Consider the following 27,127-nt stretch of genomic DNA (forward strand, 5'->3'; position numbering starts at 1 on the left):
GAGTAAAAGACAAAAGTACAACTAAACTCATAGGATTCTTCCAGATACATTGGTTTTAACGGGGTTCTAATGCTTAAGAGAGATGTGCTTACCCTATTTCAAGTACATACCGTAACTTCAAACAAATAAGGCAGAACTGAATACTAATAAAGCTAGAACACAAACTAGACTTGGCAATAAAGGTGCAAATCAGGAGAAAAAATTTGGAAAAATAATTAGCAAAAAAAAAGAAATGGGAAAGAAACAGAAATACCCCAAACACACAGGAAGTGATATAAAATTGAGTGCCTAGTAAGTGCTCCTTCATGGGACAGAAACAAACTTGGAATTACCCAGAGGGAGATAAGTCTTAGGCTTATTCTACTAAAGATCTTAGAAACATATCTATGTTAATAGGACATACTTGGAATTGTACTGAATCAGAGCCTCACTGCTGTAACTGGCTAAAAGACATCTTATACTTTGTCTACAGCATCAGTGAAAGATGAAAGGAAATACTTGAGATTTTTCCCCACATGACAATGGTAAAAAATTATTCATTCTTTCTAAAATTCAAGCTAAGTTTCTGATCTGATGCTTTGACTAGTGCATTAAAAATATAGAAATATAATTTTTTTACAGTTTAGTCACTGCACAAGTTTTATGAGCACCCATCAATTTTGAAATGTTTTTGTATGTATGAGAGCTATTAAGAACCACTATAAAAACCAGTGATTATTTTTTGCAGTGCCACGTAGATTCACATGTCCACATTACTTCTAATTTGTGAAGTTTGACAGATGCTTTGATTGATTTGAGAGGAAGCATCTGTACTTTAATTCACTAGAATTGACACTGTGCTGACCTACATTGCACATCTTCCACTTTTACCACAGAGCAATGTAGACTTGGGAATCCATATTGCACAGAAAACATTTGCTTTCTTGTCAGCAGTGTTGTTCTGCTACTCACTACAACACTTATTAGAGCTAGCTGGGAATTTTATGAAAAACACATTTTTTTAGAAAGTACCAATTCTTTTGGAAGCTTTCTTAAACAGAGGACAGAATTAAGGACAGTTTTCAGTGCTAAACTAATTTTTTCCCCAATCAATACAAGTTTATGAGTACAGCACAGACTTCAGTGCTATTAGCTGTTCTGCCATGACTCCATTTTCCTTTCTCTCAGACTGCTCTTCTAAGCGAGAGCTTCTTTCAATCCTTCTTTAATTTTTTAGTAAGGTCTTGTTTCTGTTTCACAGAACAAACAAATCCAAAACATCACAAATTTTCTACAGCACTGAGAATCCCTATTTTCTAGACAGTTTTTACACCATGCACAACTCATTCCAACTAAGGTAATTTCTAGTTAACATACATGCTGCCACTCTATTACCCAAAATATCTGAAAACCAATACTGAATAGATTCACATATTATTTACTTGGACTGCTCAACATCTCAAATTATTTGTTTAAGTAATAACACTCAACAATTCTATTTGCTGCCTCGCATTTAGTATGAGAAATAGCTTTATAAAACTGTTTTAAATTATGGTGTGAACAATTGTGTGCCATTATGCAAGTCATGTACAGAATTCCTGAAGTTGTTGGACAAATTTAACACTAAAACATACAACTGAATCTGTGTCTTGCAGAACAAAAGTCACTTTTGCAAAGGGGAAACACAAGATCTGTGCACTCTCAGGGAGCACTATAAGACAACAATAGGCTCTTCTTCTGTAACACTATGAAAGAGTTGTGCCCATAATGTTGTTGACTCTCCCTGGGAATTTGAGCACAATGACATATTGATAATAGAATATAATTATATTGGTTTGTATCATACAAGAAAAACAGAACTAGCCTTCATAATCCCTGCATCTCTCTCTTTCTTCCTTTCTGCAGCGTTTAAGCTATTCATAAAATTTATGTTGAAATCAATCTAGACAGTCAAAAAAGTCTGCTTAACAAATAATATGGGTTTTTTGTAAAGCTTTTAGAAAGAAAATAAAGACACAGCATGGTAGCATCCCTAGCAGGACATATTAATTACAAATGTATTACAAGTAAACCTTAAACCAAAATTCCATCGATTTTTTTGGGTGTTGGAAGAATATCTTCCATTAATCACAACTAAAAATACCTTAAGACACCTTACACTGCTGCCACACATATCATCCTAAACCTGAAGAAGGTTGCTATTTTTCTGGCAACAAGGTAATTAAGTCTTCTTTCTCAAGTACATTGAATGTCTTTTGTGGATCAAAATTGCAGTAAGTCTTCAGATACAAAGGTCTCAAAGTTGCATCAGACAAATTTATTGTGTCATTGAAAAGCGTTTGTCAACTCATACCTTTGAGAACTCAAAACTTGAAAACCAAGCATGGCTAGTTAATGGTTTGCCAAACAAATGCCTAGTCGCTTGTTATACATTCTTGTTGAAAATAACCTTTCAAAAAACTTTTTTAGGTTTTACCCACCACCCTTTACCTACAGAGGAACAAAAATGTTCAGAAGACTCTCCCTTGCATGTTGATTTGTTACTTGCGCTATATTAAAAATTTATCCAAAACCTAATTTTAAAAAATGCCCAAAGCAGCTGCGTGCTGAATTGTTGGTTCCCATTTATTTTTTCTTCTTCAAAACCACAATGATGGAAGCGATGGGGGAAACAAGAGAGAGTATAGGACAGAGGAAGGACTGCAGAAACTGAATGTGGAGCACAAGATGACTTTTCATGAGAAGTAGAAATTCCTTTCTAGAAGTAGGAGAAAAATAAAATCCAAGACAGGACTTTGTTAAAATCTTAACTACTAGAAAGAATAGCTATTTAAGTATATGGCAGTTTTACGTATTTCTGTCTTCATGCTAAATGAAGGCCAAAACACAAACTTTCTTGGTTTAGCTGATGGAGCTGTTGGCTGCAACTGCTGACCTTACATAACACAAGGGGACCTGAAGGAAATCCAAGGGATTTATTTTAAAAGAAAATCAGTATAAAATGTGATCCAGAAGAGAAGATTCCTGTTTTATCATGGATTAAATTATCCCTTGAATTTAAATAAGGACTGAAGAAAGGAATTCACAAATTACATTGGTATGGAAAAAAACCCAAAACTCCTACCCTACACCACACCACGGTCAACTACACAAGCCTTAGAATTATGGGGCACTGTACAATTAACATGGGAGGAAAATGTGGAATTTGCAACAGAGTCCTCCCCCAGGTGTTATAAGTGAGTGAAGCATACTTAGAGTATTCCGTGTGCTAACTCAATCTCTATATTACGTAGACTGAAATATCTCAAGTGTATACATGTTGCAAGCTTAGCAACTGAAACAATTTTATGCCAAAGAACATTACCTAAAAACTCAGAAGCTGGTGAAAAAGAAAAAAAAGAAAAAGGAGAATTGGGAAATAGATTGAAATTAAGTGTTAATAGATAACTGTATTTGCAAATTTTTTTATTTGAATATATTTAGATGTCTTAAAACATCAAGCTTCATCCTACTTATCTCACTACTGTCTACTTTCATTGTCATTTCTGTGTTCTTCTTTCCAAAGAAATAATAGACCTCATTGTCTCTATGTAAATTTAACAAATAAATTTTATCAAAAAATTAAATTATTTAATCAGCTCATTCATCAGATACATAATCAAAGAAATTAGTATTGTGGGAAGTACTACATGAAAAGCTGGTATTCTACGAAAAGCACTCTATTCAGAGCTAAATGCAAATCAGTAATTGTGAAAGAAATACAGAGAACACCATGAAATAATTAAAAAAATAACTTGTCCAGAGAAGGCACAAAGACATCTGTTCATGAACATCGCCTCTCCGACGAGTCAAAGCTCTAAAAATTTTGATTAGCATAAAACTGTTAGCAGATGTTATATTTTAGAATAAATTGGCATAGGCAAATGCTATACTAAAGGACAATAGGGCAAAGGGAAGGGAAATACGAAGGGGAAGGAGCTGGAGAGGAGAGGGGAAAGGAAAGGAAGGGAAGAGGATTAAGAACAAGTGTCGAGGTTTAAGGGGGACCTCAGAGAGGACATGAGGAAATAGGATTGAAAACATACCCCAGCTCTAGAGGCATGGGTGTGGGAATGGCAGGGAAAAGAAATCACAAATTTTTGCTCCATTTTCCAGTGGACAGTTTCCCAAGCAGAATGAAAGGGCTCATTATACTCCTGACTCTGTGGAAACAAGTTCTAGTCCATTTCTACAAGAAGGAAATGTGGAACCACGTGATCGGCATTAGAGAGACCTTGTCTCCAGTCAGGTGGAGGAGAGGGATAAGCAGGTTTACTGGACTGTGTAGATTTGAGGGCCTGGCACATCAACCCCACACGGGCACCTAAAAGGACTGTTGTGGTTTAAGCCCTGTTGACAACTAAGTACCACACAGCCCTTTACACACTCACCCCACTCAACCCCAACCCAGGGGAATGGGGTTTGGCAACTGTCAGTGGGTGGTGAGCAACTGCGTTGTGTGTCACTTGCTTTTCTTGGGGTTTATCTCTCTATTTATAGTTTTAATTTATTATTATTATATCTTTGTTTCAATTACTAAACTGTTCTTATCTCAACCTACAAGTTTTACTTTTGATTCTCCTCCCCATTTCAGTGTGAGGTGGGAAGTATGGGGAGTGGTGCTTAGTTGCCAGCTGGGATTAAACCCCAAGAAGTCATAAATTTTCTCCCACAAGCAAAAAGTGTAGAAAAGTAATTCTATTTCCTGAGATTCATAAACACTCAAAATTTCAAACAATGAGTCCATAATAACAACTCCAGCAAAATATGTGATAACAGAAGACTGAAACACAACTATTATTTGAGGTTCTTTAACATGCATATATTTTTTTTCTGTTTTATAAAAATTTCATGTAATAGATACATTTCCACATTTTTTCTCAGAAAAATTACAAAGGGTAAAAAACTTGGCTGAGGAAGAGATCTCTGACTTTTCATTTTCCTTTGCAGACAAGGATGCATTTAGATTATACTGTTCATTTGAGGTAGACTAGACTGTAAGAAGATTATTACAGTAAGACAAGTTGGATTCTATTTCTTATGAATTTTACAGTATTATTGGCTTATTATTATCAATTCATGTGGGAAATCTAGCAACCGAAATGATCAACAGATGGAGAGAGACAGAGAATAAATTAAAAGAGTAAAAGGCACTGTAAAGAAAGGGAATTCAAGGTTCAGCAAAGCATTACACAAAAGATTTAAGGTTATATTAGGTGTAAATAGGAAAGATCAGCTTACAATAGAACGAGTGGACATGGAGGTCCTTCAGAGTCTCAGGACAGGTAAATAACTGAGATTTTAGCTTGGGACAAGACCTTTGTTTCCATCAGGCACAGGAAACCTGGACTGCAGAGCCTGGAAGGGAGGTGCAATGCATTCCATCTGTGCCTGCAGCTCGCAGGGTTGTGAAACAAAGAGCAAGAGGTTCCCTGCAGTTTAGCTGGGACCTCAGACTAATGATTGACTGCTAAAAAATGAAAAGACAAAAATGAAAAAATGCAATCCAGAAAGGCAGAATGACATAAGTCATAAATCTTCATATAACTTTTTCAAATTATTTTTGCAAGTCCATTCTGTGGATCTGTAAATTTTGCTGAATAGACATCAGTAAGAAAGAAATAAAAACTGAGTTGGCTTACAGATGTTACCCTTAGTAAGACTCTAAAGAATCAGCCTTTTCTTGCAGTCAAAATATTTGATGCTTCACTCTGTGAAACAATAAAGAAAAGCTATTGAGCTAATCTCAACAGATCTTTTAAGTCACTTTTAATAAAAGAAGGACTATTAATACTTGTTCTTGCTCTGCTAAATATATTAAAAATTCAATTTCTCTCCCCAACATTCTTGTTTATAGTTTGTTCAATTCTGCTGGGAAGTTCCATGAAAGTGACTGACATTTTCTTTCATTGATGCTGGATTACTACTACAGCAGCAAAAGATATTGTCCTAGTCATGAGGGAAAAAGGACGTACCAGACATAGTTTAATTAGGCCATAGATTTATGGACTCATGGGAAGCATCAAACAATAACTTGAGCCACCCAAGCCATCCTTTCTCCCTTCAACACTTTTTCCCTGTTAGAACATGGAGGTATCCATTCTGCTCCAGGTGAAACTCTGCATTAGCCAGTTGGAGGCCAAACACTGCACAAGTGGTTTGCCTCTCCACTGTCAGAGATCCAATTTGTCTCCCAGGCTTTGTGGTAGAGACCTTTTTTTGCTCTCTAACTTAATTTTCCAAAGAATTACATAGAGGAGTAACTGATGAATGCCGGTGTTTTAAAAATGACTGCTACAGCGCAACTGTGAGGAAGGTGAACAACCCTTCTCTAAAGAAGCCACATTCTTCTCCCAGTCAGAGAACCAAATGTTCCTGTGCCTTTCAACAAGGTAACTGTCACGAGGCTTGCAGCAGGCACAGAACACCCAACTCTGTCCTTAAAGAGTGATCTAGGGGCAGGTCTTACCAACTGTCTGAAGGTAGTTCATGTTTGTGGACAGGACACATACTCACAGAGGAGAAGCTAGTTTCATATCCAGACCTCAGACCCTCCTGGGATTTCTGCTCAGTTCTTGTAAAAGCATTTTTTCCCCTCAGCATAAGGAGTCATTCTACTTTTCTAGTGTCATGTCAGAGAAGGATATTTGCACACCCTCAAGTTGCTGAAGAATACTGTGTTATTTCAATTTTAAAATACATTAGAGAGTATAAAAGAAATTCTCAAAGTTATGTTGAAATGATCCCCATCATTTGGATCACTGAAATTAGTAAATTATTTGCTCTGAAAGCAAAAGGAATTTTTAGACACATGGCATTTTAAAAGTCAAAGCCAAAATAGTTATTTTATATCCTATTTCAATATAAAATTTCCTTATGAGGTTTCTTCAATACAACTTGAATTCACTTTATCTAGATATTCTATCTTACCTATTAATGCCATTTGAAAACAAGATTTTGAAACAAAGCACACCACAACCCAGATTATTTTTTCAAATTCAGTGGTTTATATTTTTTCATAAGACTAAAACTAGATTAAGGGCATATATTAATTGTAATAGCATGATAAAATTAAGAAACTGAAGATCTATTTGGAACAACAAAATAAAACCTACTGATATAGTCCCCAGTCAGAGCAGGAAGAGTACAATGATATCAACAGTAGTTTTTTAATAGCACTACAATAGATATTTTTTTAAGAAGTTATATAACCCATAATATCAATTGCTAAAATGAAATTGTATAATTTCAGGTTTTTTAATATTATTTTTCAAAAGGTTAACTGTTTCCAAAGAAGAAAATATGTTTTAAACAGTTCATATTGCTCACCGTGTGTAAATCATAAACACACAGATGAAAACATGAACAATTTTTCATGAAAAATTTGATGGGCCAGTTTTAAGCTGACAGAAATTGTATAGCCACCTCTGGACATCCATATCAGAATGTGGCAGGTTTTGTACTCAGATACCTGCTAACAAAGAAATAAAACATTATTACTTAATATATGTGGATAAATTTCATAATTAAGTATATATGTTTCCTTAAAAATATTTAAAATTACACCAAGTTTCTGCTGGGTAAGCAGTGGGTGTACAATGTTGGCATCTACTGCATTTGTTTTAAACAATACAAAGCTTACAGGGATACACAAAATAAATCTGGCAGCTGTCTTTTTCGCCAGTTGAATCCAGCCAGCTAATATCATTGAAGCATTTCCTATTTTGCAGTATATGGTGTTCAAGGCCATTAAAGACTGGATGACTGGTAATAGGATCAAAAGAAACCTATGCGGGAATGAACATGCATTCAGCAAGCTCCTATAAGGTTCGAAGAATGAGTTATGAATTCAGAGTCAAGGATAGGAGCTTCTTTTGACAGCACAGGTAGCTTCATGCAACCTGTAATTGACTCCAGCAAGGCTGGTTTTTTTTCAAGTAGTCATATAATGATGCTTCCCACTCAGCAAAGAGAGCTATAAGGAAGAAAACGACCATAAACTAACAACTAAATTTATTTACAGTGTTATTTCAGATGTAACTTTCAGTAAAAGATAGAATGTTAATTATATTTACATGTTTGAGAACATTTGTGCTGTTTTAATTTACAGTGTGTAGGTATTTTTGAGGCTATAGAGGGTAGAGTTTTATAACAGCATTTTTAAACATTGGGAGCTACAAAGATTAAAATGCAGGGTTTCTGAAAGGAAGAGCCAGCCCACTTTCCAGTGGAGAAGCACAAACTGTATCTAGCAGATGCTAAATGCAACAATTTTGGCTAAAATTCTCATTTAAGGGAGCAACAGCTTCAGAACAGACTGTTTCCATGAATATTTGTTATTCAAGTAATTTATTTTTCTACACATGGTTATTAGAAAACAGAAATAAAAGGGAATGTCTTCCGTCTTCATAAAAATATCAAGCTTTAGTGCAAAATCTCATACAGTAGAAAAAGATTCTGAAATTTTTGTCTTTTGTTTTACTGATGCTCTGAATCTTAGAGAACAGGTTAATATTTACTTGAAGAGGTACAGAATATTGCACATACTGTCATTCCTCACATATGAAGATGTCCTTTCTGAGGGAGTTTGGATTCTCCATTTATTAAGAGACAGGCTTTAGCAATACTTTTTCCATCAGTTTAGACCTGGCTTCAAAGATAATGATGAGAGAAATTTCAAAATTTTACTTTGGAATCCCTTCAGGTACATAATCTTTTCTTTAAGAATAAATAAAACAAACAAACCTCTTCTGTTGTCTATACATGTAATAGGCAAATAGTCAAGCTTCTAAATAAGTGCGATGGTAATCAAACAAGATAAAGCTGCAGCAACTTTAATCAATAAGAAAACAAAAGGAACAAACTCCCTAAGTCGTAGCAAGTCATCTGGTTTGCTTGATTTGCCTTTGTCTATGGAGGAAGTGCAAAAAGCAAGAGTTCTGGCATTTCTTGTCATGCTTCTATTCACACTAATTCTTATATTTTTTTGCCTTTCATTAACATTTCTTGATTAAGAAACACCTAACCAGTATTTTGATTTTAACAAAAAAATAAAAAGGAATTATGAAAGGGAAGGAGGGTATCATAGAGAAAATAAATAGGTAATGATTATGTATTTAGCCTTCATCAGTGAGTAGTCACCCTCAAGAACAAACACAACTTGGTAGGCAAATAAAAGCTAAATTCTTAGTACATCTGAGGTGGCACTGCTTGCAAACGTATTTTTTTTCAAACATATTTTCATGGACTCAACTGAACCTTTAGTACTGGCATACAAGTGGATGACTCATCCTCCCTCCTAGAGTCACAAACATCTAATCAAACTCATTACATTTTCTGGCACACACATATAGTCATTCCCTGTCATTTTGGTACATGAAATAGTTAAATCAAGTAAATAATTGCTTTAAATATTGCCATTTAAAGCTGGAGCAATGGGAAAATCCATGCAATCACATCTGAGCTGGCTGGTGATCATATTCACCTGGTGAAAAGGAAAGATCAGTATTTATTTATTCAGCATGGAGGTTACTTCATTAACTTAGGGCCTAGGAGGACTAAGCTTGTTTTTGCTGTACTGTGTCAAAGCCCAACTACATGAATACTACAACCAAGAACTGTTCTGGGACTTCCCCTACTCCCACTGTTCTTATTTCCAATAAGCTTGTTTGCAGTAAATGGGATATTAATTTAAATTACATGCTTAAAAGAGCAAGTATATTCTATCTGCTTGAGCTCAGGTACAAGTTTAAAGTATGTTCTTCTACTTTTTATCCCATCTGGAGAAGTCAAACATAATTTTACAGAGACTGAAAATCTATCACGTGGTGCAATAAAGGGATACAGTTTTCCAATACAGTTCATTCTTTGGCTTAAATCTTTTTATATATTAAGATCATTATCTGAATGTGAGAAATTAATTTCTATTAAAAAGACAACAAAACAAACCGCCAACCAAACAGACCCAACATCTCTTTCTTGAAATCACAATTTCCACTTGATCTACTACTAAAAAGCAGTAGTCTGCTGCAGAGGTTATTATCTATATGTAAAATTTCAAGACATTCAGAATGAAATCATAGAAAGAGGACAGTATTTGAAAGGGAACAGAAGAACACTATAACACACAGTGAAACAGCAGGGAATGAGGTCATTCAAAGAAAACTTCTATTTCTTTTGACGAATTCCAATGTACACATATGGCAGTCTGCTGGTCTGTCAACAGCAGGCCCCCCAGGCTGAGCTGTGAGTGCAGCACCACTGCTGCTCACCCTGATCTGTGACTGCCATTCTCTTACTGCTGGACATCCCAGTCTGTTCTTCACTTCCCAATGAGTACTTGTAGAGTACTTCTTACCCTATATCAACAATGAGGTCCATTTTCAGATTTTATGAATGGCCAGAAGCATGTTATAGTTGGATTTTACGTTATCTGACAATATATGCCTCTGACTCTGGGACTCCTTAAGACCTCAGCTTTTATTACCCCATGTCAGTGCCAATACTGTGATTTGGTATGCTCAAGAGGCGAGGAAGAGGAAAAAAAAAAAGAAAAAAGAATATTTGTTTCTTCTGTTTATATTTTTTGTCTTCTCTTGTAATGTCACTAATGTAAATAGTGTATGCAGGTAACATTTATATTATATAGTTTTCTTACACTGAAAATAATGTAAATTTTCCATTTTTCCTTCTAACTCTCCACAGCTCATTAAACACATAATTGTTTATATGGCAAATAAATTAAATGATAACTGCTCACAATACTAGAAGACATCTTGACTAGATACTAAGTTGATATTTCTATTACTACTAGAGTTCTGCACATTATTGTCTGCAAATATGTTTAACATATTTGTTATGTTTAACATAATAAGTTGCTGTGTTTTGGCTACCAGCAGGTAGCAGGCATATGGACCTTAAATCACAACTAATTATGGTAACTTAGTGAAAATGATTGGCACATGCTTCTTTTGCAATGTCTGGCAACAAATGACCCAGATTCTAAAAGGAATTTATGTAACAACTTGCATTTGGGTATCTGGATCCCTTTTCATAATTAATAAAAACAGCAATATGAGATGACTCTCTCTTTAAAACCAATCATTTAAAATTTATTGCAGTACAGTGAATAAGAAGGAATTAATGAGACTTTGGCTTGCATTTTAGTTGCATTTTTTTGTGTTAAGTGATAGCTTATGAATGGCTTCTGAAATCTGTGCATCTTTTTGTTGGATTATACCACATGTTGTGCTCATCATTTACCTACTTAAATACATATATAAAGTGTACTGATAATGTAGGGTTTGATTTTAATCTCAGTTGTTTGCTTAGTTCTCTTATAAAAATAGTGCAATAAAAAGAGTAGCACTCAGCTTGAAACTCCACAAAGGAAACAGATGACCACCAACCAGTCTACAAATACATAACAGCAACCTTGAAGACAGTGGAATAAACCAGTATCTAAGATGTACCACCCACCCGAACAATTTAGAACAGGTTGGTTCTCCAACATAAAAAGAAGAAATAATCCTTTGTACCATGGAAAACCATACATATCACCAGAGATAAACAATGGAGATTGGGGAAGATTGTTTTGGCTTCCAGACTCAGAGTGCTGCTGAACTCAGACAGCTCAGTCTCAGAGACTAAAATACGCAGCCATCAGGACTAACAATGCGACATGAAACCCACAGTATCACATACTAAAAGCTTGACCAATGGAGTTTCACGTATGCACTGCAGATCTTACAATCTTCCAAAATTAGAATCCTTTTCTGAAACTGAGAAAAGAGTATCCCCCAAAATATCTCTGAATGCATAAACCAAAGGAGTGTAAGAGAAAAGACATGGGACTATTCAATTTTTCCTTTCAGCAGTTCAGTCTGACCTTTTCTGAAAGAAAAGAAGGCTGTGCTTTGGCATGGAGGAGTCTTAGAAAACTGCATCTTTTTTAGAAGAATTCTGGACAACATTGCTTACTGCAGATGGCACTACCCTGCCAGCAGCCCCAGCATCAATATCAATGTTTTGAGTCATGGAAGTCCCCACACCTTATTGCCCTGGGTACACAAAAGGAACCTCTGCAGCATGGGCACCCTCTTTGGCTTGCCTAGGTGAGATTTCCAGTGGCTGGTCCTGAACAGCCTGCGGGGCCACACATCACTCCTGCTAGCATTAATGCAAAAGGGGACACTGGTTGACTCAGCACACACCTCTCAGAATTACTGGGCCTTCAGGAAATAGTCATGCAAATGTCAGCACAATATATGGACTGTGTGTGGACACGATGTGTGTAACACTGAGAGAAAGCAGGTTACACAATGCATGGGTTTATACAATTGATGAAATTCACTCAACTGCTGCTATTCCTGTTAATCAGATATTCTGTCTCCAATCCACATCAGCACTAATTAGAAAGTGTTATTTACTGTAGAGTGTAGGCTTGCTCAGGCAACTGCCTGACATTAATTGTTCTTTGAATGCTGGAATTTAAACCAAAAAATGTAATAAAATTTATGAGTAATGCCAGTTTTGCTTAGTGTCATACACTGTTAAATCAGTGAGGACTAAAGGAGCCTTTATGCAAAGAAACTTACAAAATAAACAACTGTTTTTCTGGAGTTCATTACTGCTTCCAAAATTTGCTGTTACCCTCAGAGTAAGGAAATTTTTCATAAAAGTTACAGGAAATTTTGGTGGTTAATTCCTACTAAATTACAGCTCCATGGAAAGATAGACATTATGACTTGGGGACAAATGTCACCTTCAGTTTTCCATTTTTCCTGGAATGGAAACAAATTTTGTTCAGATTCTGAAGTATTTACAGAAGTTTTAATAATTTTGTTGAGCATTATAGTGCTTCCACTTTAAAGCTTTTTTGTATGAGGACAGATATTTTAATAGGGCCTGTAGCAACAGGAAAAGGGGTAATAATTTTAAACTAAAAGAGTGCAGATTTAGAATAGATACAGGGAAGAATTTTTTAACAATTAGGGTGATAAAACACCAGAACAGGTTGCCCAGAGAGGTGGTGGATGATCCATCCCTGGAAAAATTCAAGGTCATGCTGGATGGGGCTCTGAGCAACCTGATGTAGTGGAAGATGTTCCTTTAAAGATGACCTTTAAAGATCCCCTCCAGCCAAAATCATTCTATGATTCTATGCCACTGGAACAACTTGAACACAAGTTGCAACCTAGAGGGAGTTCTCTGAGAGTGTCCTGGTTTCAGATGGGATAGAGTTAATTTCTTCTCAGCAGCTGTTACAGTGCTGTGTTTTGGCTTCAGAATAAGAATGGCATTGATAACACACTGATGTTTTATTTTTTGCTAAGTTGTGTTTATCCCAAGTCAAGAACTTTTTTTTCTCCTCCTCTGCCAGTGAGGACGTACACAAAAGAAACTGGGAGGGAGCATGGCTGGGACAGGTGACCTGAACTGACCAAAGGGATATTCCACACCATAGAACATCTTGCCCAGTATAAACTTGGGGGAATTATCCAGAAGGGGGGACAATCTGGGTTTGGAAAGGGGAGTCTGGCACTGGTCAGCAGGTGGTAAGCAATTGTATTGTGCATCACTTGTTTCTTTCTTTTTTTCCTTTTTATTATAATTTTTATTATACTTTACCATTATTACTGTGTTTTACTTTGTTTTCTATTATTAAACTTTTCTTATCTCAAGCTAAAAGTTTTACTTTGATTCTTCTCCCCATTCCACCAGGGTGGGGGGGGATTAAAGGGGGAGTCGAGCGAGCAGCTGTGTGGTGCTGAATTTTTAACTGGGTTTAAACCACGACAAAGCATCTCAGATGAAACTTTCAGCAGGTTACAGAGAGCGAAAATAGTTTGAAATCCAACAATTATGCTTTTGTTATCTTATTAAATTGACAAATTGTAGAAATGCGGACAAAGCTCACTGATTTTCAAATATCCACACTTTACCGGACTTTCATATGCTGTTGTTCTAAATAAAGTTTGTGAAAAACAGAAATATTTTAAATAGACTTCATACTCAGTATTTTTCAGTTCCACTCAAAAGAATATAATTTGTGTCACAACAAATCAGAATTAATTTCTAGAATGCATAAAAATTATCATAAATGCAATAATTAAAAGAGAAAAACGAGTTTATAAAATGAACATTAGAGCAGAAACATGACTGTTTCCTATTTCAAAATCATGTTTGTGTGCTTTTAATTAGCTCAAATGGATGTACAATAAATTGAAAAGATACCAGTAATCAAATATGCATTTTAAAATTAAAAAGTGTTTTTGACTAATAGCTTGCTATTCATTCAAATATGCGCTCTCTTTCCTACGTTTCTTGGTTCACTAACTTTTTAGAAAAACTGAATCACAAGAGTTCCAGTAAAAAGTAACTGATCTTGAGTTGACTGTAAATCATTTAAAACACATACATTTAAATGCATGGGAACCAAGCCTTATGCAGTAATCTACCTTATGTTAATTAAGTCCTCCTTAAAACAACTGTAATGTTTATGATCCAAGCTCACAATTTTCAAGATGTGCTGCCTCAGCTAAAAAAAATTATGCTGGGCCTACTTCTATCTAGACATCTAGGAGAGTATATAGTGTTTCAGACTCTTAAAGTATCTTTCTCTACATAATTAAGTATAATCTTAAGATCCCTTTAGTGTCCATGTGGTTTCACATCCATGCAGAAAGCATGGTAAGACTCATTTCATTGAAAGTGGAACATGTCCATGTACTCCCTCTGCCGGGAACCCCAGAGCTGGACGCAGAACTGCAGGTGGGTCTCACTAGAGCAGAGGAGAGGGGCACCATCACCTCCCTTGACCTGCTGCCCACACTCCGCTGGATGCAGCCAAGGACACAGTTGTCTTTTTGGGCTGTGAGTGCACATAGCTGGTTCATGTCCAGCCTCTCACCCACCAGCACCTCCAAGTCCTTCTCGGCTGCTCCTGATGTGTTCATCCCCCAGTCTGTGTTAATACTGGGTTGCCCCTCCCCAGTTGCAGCACCTTGCCCTTGGTCTTATTAAATTTCATGAGATTCTCATGGGCCCACTTCTCAAGTTTGTCCAAGTCCTCCTGGATGGTATCCCATCCTTCAGATGTGTCAACTGCACCACTCAGCTTAATGTCATCTGCAAATTTGCTCAGGGTGCACTCAATCCCTTTGTCTATCTCATTAAGTAAGATATTAAACAGCACTGGTCCACTAAAAGAAGCTGGAGAGGCCTGGGATGAAGCAGGCATGTGGCAGCTGCACATGCAGAAGGACATATTCCTTCACCCAGCAGTTAGCAAAGCTGTGTAACCTGTTGCCAACAGAAGGCTGCAGATGCTAAAGCTGACTTCAGTTTGAAGAGTTACTAAGCAAGTTCACAGAAGAGAAATCCACTAAATTCACTTATTTAGCCCCAAACCCAAGTGGTGGATCAAAAAGTCCTTGAGTTGCAACTGTTCGAGACTGTTAAGGTTATGGGGGAAAAAGTTATGAGTTGTTTGCTCTACTGATATATGTTTCCTTAATCTTCTGCTTTTGCTGGAGACAGGATACTCAGATCAATGACCTTCGTTTTTCCACAGGGCTTTTCTATATCTGTAAAGGACATTTCTATATTTGTAAACTAAATCTGCAGCTGACTGTAGTTTTTAGCTGTGGGGCCTGACCTGGTTTTGGCATGACATACCTTACTTTTATGTCCTTCAAACTACCCTCTAGGACTTCACATTTAGGGACCATATGCAGTTTTTTCAATACATGTGTTCCAGTGCCCCAGCAAAATCCATCTTGAATACTGCATTCATTTTGACAAACATCTACCCTGTCAGAATTTCTAACATTATCACATTTTATTTCTAATTTCTCAACAGATCCTCTGAGCAAAAGAAGTTAAAAAAATTCTTATTTTGAGTTTTTTAATCAGTAGTTCTCAAATACTGCAAAATTTCCAGTAACATACCATACTAACTCTGTATTCTGCAGTTATTTTGCCTAATGGAGACAAAATGTAGCTCTTTCTAAAAAAAAATTTTAAAAAAATCACAATCTTAGTTTACTGAATATGAAACTGTAACAAGAAAATGACATCTTGGAATCCGAGTATTCCCAAACCTGTAATACTAAACTCTCAGAAATTATAAATATGCATATTTACATAATAATTTGAAAATCTTTTACTGTCCAGCAAGCTACAGTGCCCACCTCCTTCTTGAAAGCAGGATCTTAAAAGCTGAGGCATTAAGTAGCTGAAAATCATAAGCAGTGGAAACCTTAAGTTGTTATGCAGTCTCTCCCATCCTGAAATTGCCTCAAATATGGTATCTGAGTATCTGTTCTATTCAATAATCATTCAGACAGAAGGAGGCTATGAAAGAGGTTTGTTTCATTCACGGTATGAGTTCTAACAAACTAATATTATCTATTATGAGGCTTTGAAGAATATAATTATAAATTCCAACTGTTTGTGCCAATGGCTCTTGAAGACAAACTTCCTCACAGCTACTAATTGGCAATATCAAAGTGCTTCTGAAGAAAGCAAACTGCCTGCTTCTACACAAAGGCGCACTCACCCTCAGGAAACCACCTACATATCACGGTGCTCATCGTTCCATGGAAGAGAAATACTTAGCCTGCCAGCATTTTAATTTCTATAAGAAAGAGCCCACCAACATGCAAGAGCCAAAAAAACAAACAAAAAACGTGGAAGAAAGCAAGGAACCAAAGAGAGTTTGAATTGTTTAGAGATTAGTACAACTGAGGAAGCTCTCCTGGGCACAGTGTGATACCTTTCTGACACATCAATCCACTGGCTCTGTAAGGATAGTGTACTTGCAAGTATGGTGCTACAACTTTATATTACACATGTTTAATCAACTTTTATTAGGATTAGCATTTGCTAGTACTCCTCTGGCATCTGAAGACTTCAGACAGTTCAAACCTATTTTGCTATACTCAGAACATGTGCCCAAGAAGTAATGATCACTTTCTTGAAAAGTTCAAAATGTAATTTCAAATAATATGTGAGTTTCCTACTGGCTTACCTTCCTTTGATGGAAACATATGTTCCTGAAGGCCTGCTTTTGGCCTCATGTTTTGGTCAGTATCGAGAACTCTGTTTGCAAGAAAGAGGTAATACTCTAATGATGATGATGGCTGCAAGCCAGATGCATCTCAATAACTGCAAGGAATCAGGAAGTTTTCTCTTGCATAGGAACTCACCCTACTTTGGAGTCCCAAGCTTGCACGAGATAGCTGTATATGAGTCATTTTTTAAGTCGATCTGTAGCAATGTCTTTACAGTATTTCATTCATATCTGAAGACAATACAGTCTCACTGATCTTCCTCTCATATTTTCTACAGAAACTCACACAACCTGTAAAAGTTTTGACCCTGCAAGGCATGCTACACTTGTTTAACCATATAATTTCCTATAGAAGAAAAGCTGTACCTGCCTTTAGAACTAGACACCCCAACGAATGTTATTTTTCTGCTTGGCAGGCAAAATAATGCCAAGTTTTTATACTAGTTTCAATACTAAGGGCTTATCACAAGCTTCTCTCCATTGCTTCTGTCTAAAGTTCTCTCTGATATATTCCACATCCCACAGCTACTTCATCATGCTCTAACAACATAATAGAAGATCAATTCACTGCACGGACATATTAAATGTGATTTGTTTTCCTCCTTTTTGATTCAGGATTTTATGTTATGAGTGTGTTGCTTGCTTTTTGACTGAAAGTCAGTCTATCCTATTTTTAAGGGATATAAATGATTAATAGAGATATTGCCTGAAATGTTATTTTTGGTCTGACTTTTTTTTTTTTCCAAATGTTTGGCAACTTCTTAACACTGCTAATCAAAAAAGACAGCATTGCCCCATTCATCAGTTTACTGAGAGTATATTCAAAAAGCAATGATGGATTCAATAAGAGTTCAAAACGCACAATTTCACAGATGTTTCTTTACCTTAAATTCACAATTTTATGGTTGGACATTAAAATGCACATAATACCTGTTTATGTCTTATACTCAGCATTAAGACCCACCAGGGTGTATTTTGGAAGTATGTAAGTCTACACTTCAAATACACCAAAAGCTTTCTTGGGTTATCAACATCTGCAGTGTGCATTAAAGGACTACTAAAACACATCCCAGCAGTCCTAATAGCATTAAAATATATCTACTTACAGGGAAAGTAGGTTAAACACACACAAAACTACACTCCTATAACTAAGGCAAATTCTCATATCACCTGAAAATAGCATACTATCTTTTTAGGTCAAATTTCATTTTATAAATGGAAAGTGAAACCTACTCTAATCTATATGGAGTGCTCTTCCAAAAATAACACCAAATTCACTCCCATTTTTTACCTCAAGATTATGATGGCCATATAACCTGAATCTGCAAATTACATAGCAAAGTCTTAATATGGATGGGCATCTTAATATCATTTTTATGTACCTAACTGAGCTGCAAGTCTAAAAGCTGTGTGTTTGGTTCCCTGGCAGACGACTATGTGGATAAAATGAGAATGCATCTGAGTTGTAGAATCCCTACCTTCTGGGGATTCAAAGGATTCAAAAGCCCCACACTAATGTCTTCTCCCACCAGATACCTGCCATAGACTGGTCCCTGGAGCCTGACTTGAGCTGCCTAAGCAGTGTGACAGCTCAGACTCCTTATCTGGCAACCCTGTTTTAGACAATAGAATAGAGAATGTAAAAATTAAAAATTAGCAGTGGATCTGCAGATTTAAAAAAAAAAAAATTGTAGGGGTTACCATGATTTGTGTGTAAATAAATCAAATTATTTCATTTTAAAATCATTGGAAACTGAGTATTGCAAAGACTTTTAAAATTAAAAGAGTGTGTCTGGATCATTTCCTTCCAATAATTCTTGAAATTTTTGAGAAAATATTTCTTTTTAATGCTCTGTATAGTGTTTCTTCCTCTATTCTCATCCATGACAGCAGTTTATGAAGCAAATATCCATTATATGAATACTCTGCTTCCCAGTTATTCAAAATGCTCTAAAATTCCCTCTGTGCAAAATCTGCAGGTAGCTGGACCTTTAAATTCAGGCCTTACAGTACTCAGCAAACTGCAATTACGAATACTTTTGAGTAGGTGAGATGAAGATATTTTCCCTATTGCCTGTCAAATACTACTCATGATGATGACAAAGTTTCTTAGCAAAATATCTTAAGAATATCCCTCAGCCCTCTCCCATACACTGCAGTTACTGTCAGATTGGCCTGTTTGTAACATCTTAATCTAAAAAGTTAACTGAACAGTAAACATCTACCAAGACAATTTGTAGGTTTATTTCTTAAAAGAGACAACAAAATGATAAAAGTCAGTTGATCAAGAAATGACAGGGAGCACAGCAGTCTGTCCTTTTTAAGGGAAGGGTGGTAGTGGTGTTGATAAGTAGTGCAGAGCCTGCAGCAGGTACAGAGTATTTGTGTCAGTCTGAAGTGCCTTTGTTTTTAACTTAGCTTGTACAGTTTTCATCCTCTCCCCCACTAGACAAGTTCTAGTAGCACCAAAATTTTTGAGAAGAGAATGAAAAACAGTTCTGGCTGCTTACTCAGCATGTCACGGCCTATTGAGCAAACCCAAGAGGTATGAGAAGAGAAGGCTTCAGGAAACACAGTCTTTGGGTTTTTTTCTGGTTGAACCCTGATAATATTCCATTAAAAATACTACAGTGTGGTTTATACACATAAATGTGAGGTATTTTATGAGTAAGTTTTTATGCCATATACAACATTAAATCCATTCCCTTGAAATGCTCTGGGACGCTACCAGGCAAACTCCACATCTTTCAAAAGCCAAGCCAGTCAGTGTAAAACAGCTGTAGGTCAATCATCCTTTAATTATGATGCAATCTGGAGTGTAAAAAAACTTAGCCTAAGTAAAAGTGAAAATATTTATTTTCAAGTTTTTTGTTACCTAGGTTTATATATGGCCTTCTATGCTGGATTTCTTTTTATAAGCAAATAGGAAAAGCTGTTTGAAGTGTTTAAGCTTAGTCTTCATACAAATTCATGTGTCTCTGAGGTATTCAGATTGGACTGTCTTAATATTTTAAAGGTCCTTAATGAACCAAAGTTTCTGGAAACTGCTTTTGGAAAACTTTTTAGCCTGAATACAAGAACTTAGCTTCATTAATTCAAATGCCTAAGTTCTTTCATATTTTAATGGGCAAATCTCAATGGAAACACTTCCAAAAGAATGGAATCAAAGTCTTTTTTTAATAAGACACATCATTGGTATTGGTAGAGGTCACAGATAATCAGTGAGCCAGCATACCACTGACACTATTTCCAGGGATTGCAGCAATGGTATACCTCAAAAAACTGTGCTGGAAAGACACTGGAGCCTCAGGCAAAACCCTTACTGAAGGCACTGTGATATTGAATATGGGTTCAGGATAAAAGGATTTAGATGAAAACTTCTGGGAAGCCCATGCAAGATCTGTCAGGAAAAGGACAGATCTTTCACTGCTGCATGACACAGATGTGAAGGGCCTTTCCCTAAAAGATCATAGACAATTTCATTTGACCATGTTGGAGAAGTCCATGATAAGAAAATGGGTATACTTCAGATATGTTCTTTTTTTTCAATGAACATTCAGAAAGACTCATGAAAATACAAATGTGACGGGAACCACCTGTTGCACTCGAAGTTAAGTACAGGAGCCATGAGCTGTAGTGGCATCTCAAAGTTGCAGCAGATGCTCCAGGCTGCTCTGAGTAAGGATGACTGTTAATACACAATACTTGCCAAGAAGCATTTTCTTTCATTTCTTTTGGGTACATAAATCATTTGAGCACATACTCAAATACTGTGTATTACTGTGGATGAAGAAAACTAAATCATCCACCTAGCAATTAGTTCAGATTTTTTTTTTCTAAGGATTTTCTCTCTTTTTCTTTTTTTACCTCAGAAAAGCCAGTTCCAAGTGCTTGATAGTATCCAAATTCCTTGCCCTTACACATACTTTATCAACGGGGTAAGATATTTGGTTCTATGAAGTTACACCTTGTCTAAGACAACTCTCTCTCCCTTGCCCCAATTCAATGGACAATTCACCAGCAGTTATTTCACTACAGGAAAGAACCCTCTGGACCAGACAACTAAACAAATAACAACTTTTCTGGTAACAATCTTCCTTACTTTAGAGCACTGAAAGCTCCAGATTGCAAGAATTACAAATTAGTCTTAATCAGCTATTTGGTCAACACATGGAAACGAATCTTTGCATTATTTTTTCTTAAGTCTTACAGCAAAGTTACAAATGTACAATCTCACTCTATATGAAACCAATAAACTCCACTTCCTTGCCACTGTGTACTAGTTTCAGTGATGCAAATGACATGGTAAGTAAGTACTGTCCCTTAATTTTGAAGAGTCTTGAATAAATTAAAATAACATTAAAATAACCCAAACTAAACTCATGTTTCCACAATTTAACAAATGCATCTAAACTAATTTTTTCAAAAATTGGAAGAGTAAATTTGTCCTGCAATAATATTCCACCTGCCAAGTTTCCACCCACAGCAATTGAAATGTCTGGAAAACAAACCCTACAAAATAATGACAGAATACCATCTAGTAGCAGGGCTGTCATTATGCCAGTTTTCTCAAAAGCTAAGCTACCAAAAGAAACTTAGGGATGACTCCTACTTTGGCCATAAATAGTACAAAGCAAATAACTGTGTCTCTGTATAATATTTCTACATTACATTTATTGTTTTATGTTATTGTATTGCACTTATATACATTTATTATAAATTTCCTTCACTTGTATTACTGTATCTATAATATGAATTTCACTGTAGGTGCCCGAATACTTGGTACAGCTGATAACAAAGTTCTACCAACCACAGAATGCTTATTCATCACTGAGAAGCTAGTCAAGAGGCTCCAGTGTCATATCAGTGAGAAACTAGTTAAGAGTCCCAGTATGCCTACAGCATGAGTGTTTTAATGGTTATTCTACAGTGCATAAACTGTGCATAGCACAGACCAGGGATACAAACATGCCCACAACCCTAATTTCATAGGTATGCCCAAAGAAGCTCCAAGAACAGAAGTCATTGCTTCAACAAAACTACTTTTTACAAATATTGTTAGGATCACTCAGGAAGAAGAGTTTTCTACACCACCACTAACCAGATCTTTGCTAGGGAGGTAGTAATATCTGAAGAATATTGAAACCCTACATGCTACCTCAGTAATTTCTTTTCACATTATATGGAATTAGCAACAACAAGTCTTTGAATTTTAATCTGGTCAAACTTCATGGGAACAAATGAATACACAGGTGTAATGGACCTGAATATTTGAGTTGCATTTTGAGGTCAAAGAAAAACCTCATAACACTTGGACAGGATGTAATATTTATCTTCTTTTTTTCCTTATTCTTTGACATTTAAGACAGACATTCTATCTCAAAATTCAGTGAAAGAAGTTTAACTTTCAAAAAGTTAATTATTTCAAGCTAGCAGCTACCGTGCCTTTCAGTTTTTTCCAGATTGCAGTACTACAGACCAGACTGTGTTTGGGAACAGGGACAGTGAATTTAACTTGAGTATGACAAGTAGTAATGCATGCAGGATAATACACTTATCTAATATCCTTCATTTAAAATGCACAATACCATAGGGAAAATGCAAAACACTTTGAAATACAATCAAAGCTATTCATATTTAATACTTCAAACAAGAGGTCTAAAATGTTGCAGAGGTGACAACATATTACAGAAAATGCCAGCATTTAGACTTGTCAAATTACAAAATAATAAGCTTCCATTTTAGATTTTCTGAAATGGCAATTAATTACAAAACTATTTCACATAAGAACTTTGTGCCTCTGTCAGAGCCTAATGAACAAAACAGAGGTATGATACATTATTTGTGTATTTTCCAATAAGCAAGTGCTGAACCATAAACTGCAGTTTTCTGTGATGACTTCTTAGTACAAAAGATGCTGTAAGTAAGCTCAAATGCTTTATCCATCATCCCTTTAGATACTGAAAATAAAATCATCTGTGATCTCCTCAGGTACATCATCAGCATGTTCTGTAGGTCTAACTCTCAGATCTGCAACAAATTATCTTGTTTTATTTTGCATAGGGACAAAAGTAGGTAAAAAATAATAAAAAAATCAGCATCAAACATTATTATAATAAAAAAATTTTGTGTATTCATGCATTAAAAAATACTTTTGTGAATAAGTCACCAAATACTAATTAAATTAACCTTAATAATAATTTTCATGCCCTACTCAAATTCCTGCTAAGGAAGGATTTTTTCTTGGAAACCTAAGAGAAAATAGCCTCTCTGAATTGGTCTGTGAATTGCTAACTTCTAAAAATATTTTCAGCTCTAAACGCAGTGGCTACATCTCTGTATTACTCACACACAATCTAACCAGAGGTTTCTTAGGGGACCAGATGCCACAGCAGCAACAAGAGAATCTCTGTTGAACCATTTGTGCAGCAATTTCTACTCAACGTGCTAGACCCTTAAGTAAAGCACAGTCAAACTAGAAATCTCTTTGATATTTTGCCAAGAATTTTCTTCAAGTAAGTTCTGAATGGAAGGAAAACAGGATTATTTGTTGTACCATGCCTGTAAAGACAAGATCCTTTGGAGCATTACTTATGGTTTAGCATATCAACTGATTTTGCCTTTGAGCAGAGTATAAAATCACTGCAAATGAAATTCACTAACAATTTAAGTATTTACCTGGTGAAAAACAGCAATAAGTTCAAATCTAATACTAAAACCCAACATAAAATAAAATTAAAACTATCTCTTAAATTTTAGTTTTCATTTTAGCCTCCAGGTATTCTCTCAATCTACTCTGCCAGTATCATGGACTCATATGACAAATGTATATTTCAATATAGTCAGTAAGGACCTAAATCTATAAAATGGAAGACAGAACTGAGAAAAATGGGCATTAAAAAACATTTAGGACTCACAGCATATATGTGGCTCCTACTGTCTTGCTACAGCCAAGACAGTGAACATGATCACTGACTTTATATGGGAGATAATACTGAGGAAAAAATATACTCTGGTACATCTGCATTTGTTATTATTAAGACTACTATGGGACCAGAAAAGACAGATCTATCAGAAGTGCTAAGGGAGCTATTTTCTTCTCTCCTTCATTCAGCTACACACTCCTGGATGTATAAATGAAGAGAGACTTTTCAAACATCACATCTGGACTGCAGCTGCATCCATCTTTAAGGCCACAAATTCAGTTTCATATTTGAAAAAAATAACACTGTCAAATTGGAAAAGAGTTGAGGAAGTCCTATGGCAGCAATACACCTTGAAAAAACATTTGACAATGACAGATGGAGATAATAAATCTAATTAGTTTATTCAATACAACCCAGATATTTCTTGATTCTATTTGTATTATTTTCTGTATTCAAAGTCAACAATATCAAAAAGCAACAGAATACTGTCCTCAAGTGTAAAAAGCACTTGAGATTTTTTTTTAAGCTTTCTGAGGGAGAATAAACATATTCAGCTGTAGTTCCACAGCTGTATTTCAGTATGTGAAGTACCTCCACTGCTCTGAAAATGAAGTATTTATGATAAATACCCTTCAAATTTTTTTTGCTTGTATTCAGAACAACACTTCAAGGGCAAAATATATGTATGCTCGGTTATAGACAGATTGTGATTTAGTAACTCTACAGGTATTAATGATCATGAATGTTTTTGCTTCAAAGTGCTTCCTCCTTTTCTCTGCCATACTTAATATGGTGAATTTAAAAATTCTTACTCATTATTTTATTCTTTCCCACTCTCTCATCAGCTTTTTTTACCCTCTCTACATACTGGATCTGTACTACTCTTGGGATCAGAATGTAAATATCTCTTCCAGAAGAAGAGATTTGTATCAGCACTTATAATCTTAGTTAAGAGATAAAATATTTGTATCAGAGAAAAAACCCACTACATTCTATATGTCAATATCTTTCATATTTTGGATCTTTTAGAAACAGTGTTACTTCAGTGAGCCCTGTAGAACACAGAAAGAAGTATCAGTGAGAACATGAGAGCTCAGTAAGAAAGCAGCAGATGTGGCCACTGCAGACATCCATCTAATAAACAACCACCTTATCCATTAGATCATGTCATGTATCAATTTGGGGGCTGTCACATCGCATTTCCTACAGTTTATTCATGTGAGGCAGCAAAGGGAGCAGAAAGTAAATAATTTATAAGAAATTCAGCTAGGAGCACCTGTTAGTGTGTTTTTTCCCCTTACGCCAACTAGTTTACTTTTCTAGGAAAAGGACAAATCTAATAGCTGAGAAAATGGAACAAAAACAACTGAAAGACTAAGAGTCATGCATTCTGCAGTAGGAGATTGTAATGGGATTCAGTGACACACCAATTTCTGTCAAATTTTGTCTTTCTGTAAAAAAGGAGCATAGAAAATACATAGAGGAGACACTGTATACAGTGCCTTTATTTTATAAATGGACGCATTATCATAGGATCATAAAATGGTTGGGGTTGGAAGGCACCATAAAAATCATCCAGTTCCAACACCCTGCCAGGGACCGGAACACTTCGACTAGACCAGGTTGCTCAAAGCCTCAAACACTTCCAGGAATGGGGCACCCACAAGTTCTCTGTCAACCTATTACAGTGCCTCACCACCCTCACAGTAAAGAATTTCTTCCTAATATCTAATCTAAACCTATCCTACTTCATCTTTGGGCCATTTCCCCTTGTCTTATCACTACATGCCCTTGTGAAAATTCCCTCTCCATCTCTCTTATAGACCCCCTCAAGGCACTGTAAGGGGCTCTAAGGTCTCCCTGGAGCTTTCTCTTCTCCAGGATGAACAACTCCGGCTCTCTCAGCCTTCACAGCAGAGGTGCTCCAGCCCTCTGACCATCTTTGTGGTTCTCCTCCAGACTCATTCCAACAGTTCAACATCCTTCTGATGCTGGGGACCCCAGAGATGGACACAGTACTCCAGGTGGGGTCTCACAAGAACAGAGCAGAGAAGGAGAATCACATCCCTGCATTACAGCTATGAACATCACAGAGAATGACATCAATTGCACAGGAAAGCCATAATATGCAGCAGCAGACAATGCAAAGCCTGTAATGCAATGAAAGTGGTAAAATCTTTAAAAGCTAACAACACTACCCTTCTGGCTATACTTTCTAAAATTTTGACTCCTATATTTTACTCTGAATAAATGATGCAATTGTACGCCTATTTACTGAGAGTGCAGACTCTGAATCCCTCCCTCCCTCGAGAGTACTTTAAATATGATTAAAAGTGCTTGATTTAAATTGTTTTGAAGTGACAATTTCCTGGACAGGATTACATTGACAGTTTAAGAGACTAATCTTTTGCAAGGCAGATTTCACCATAGTAAGATTAAGTATTTTAGGCATGCAAACCTGAAAAAAGCTCAAATAAAACCAAAAAAACTGAGGGCAAGGAAGCCCATGTTATTGTTGGGTTTTTTTCCTTCTTTAATGTTAAAGTATCCTCACATTAAGATTTTTTTTTCTTTTAAGTACCCTGTCTCCTTCATGAAAATTTAAATTTTGACAGTCAGTACTCCAGACTGAAGCAGAGCACTTCATTGAGTTTGTTTTCTCTGAACACAAACCTTGCAGTCAGTCAAGGAAATTATTTTGAAATAATGAATGCCTTACAGACCTATATTGAACATACTTTGACATCAAAATCACTAACAGCAGGAACTCAAACACAACAGAGTATCTTTCAGAACACATAAATAAAGTTCCTGGAACCACCACACAGAATAAATAAATAATTAAAGGACACTGGTTAGAATATGAATGTTTACTTGCTTGTGAACATCTGCAAACATAAAATGAATTGAAATTCGATTATGTAAGTAATAAAATCAAAAAGGTTTTCATATTAGTTTATACTCAATCCTTTCATTTTGGTATCTTCTTTCTTTTATGAGACAGTGGTTCCCGTGCGCCTACTCCTGATAATGCAGGTTTGCCAGACATTACTTGCCAGTTCACAGTTTGAAAGTTAGAGTTCAAAGTTTCATAATGGGTAGTTTCACT

At 36.0% G+C, this 27,127-nt stretch overlaps 1 protein-coding gene across 11 annotated transcripts in view; it reads right to left on the reverse strand.

Moving 5' to 3' along the window:
• The window catches only part of DMD (dystrophin), a 1,013,774-nt gene that overhangs the window by 818,747 nt on the left and 167,900 nt on the right, over positions 1-27,127 (reverse strand). The window lies entirely within an intron of this gene.

The sequence above is a fragment of the Neopelma chrysocephalum genome, unplaced genomic scaffold (assembly GCF_003984885.1).
Source record: "Neopelma chrysocephalum unplaced genomic scaffold, ASM398488v2 Primary Assembly neopelma1_76, whole genome shotgun sequence".
In the NCBI taxonomy this organism is placed as follows: Eukaryota; Metazoa; Chordata; class Aves; order Passeriformes; family Pipridae; genus Neopelma; species Neopelma chrysocephalum.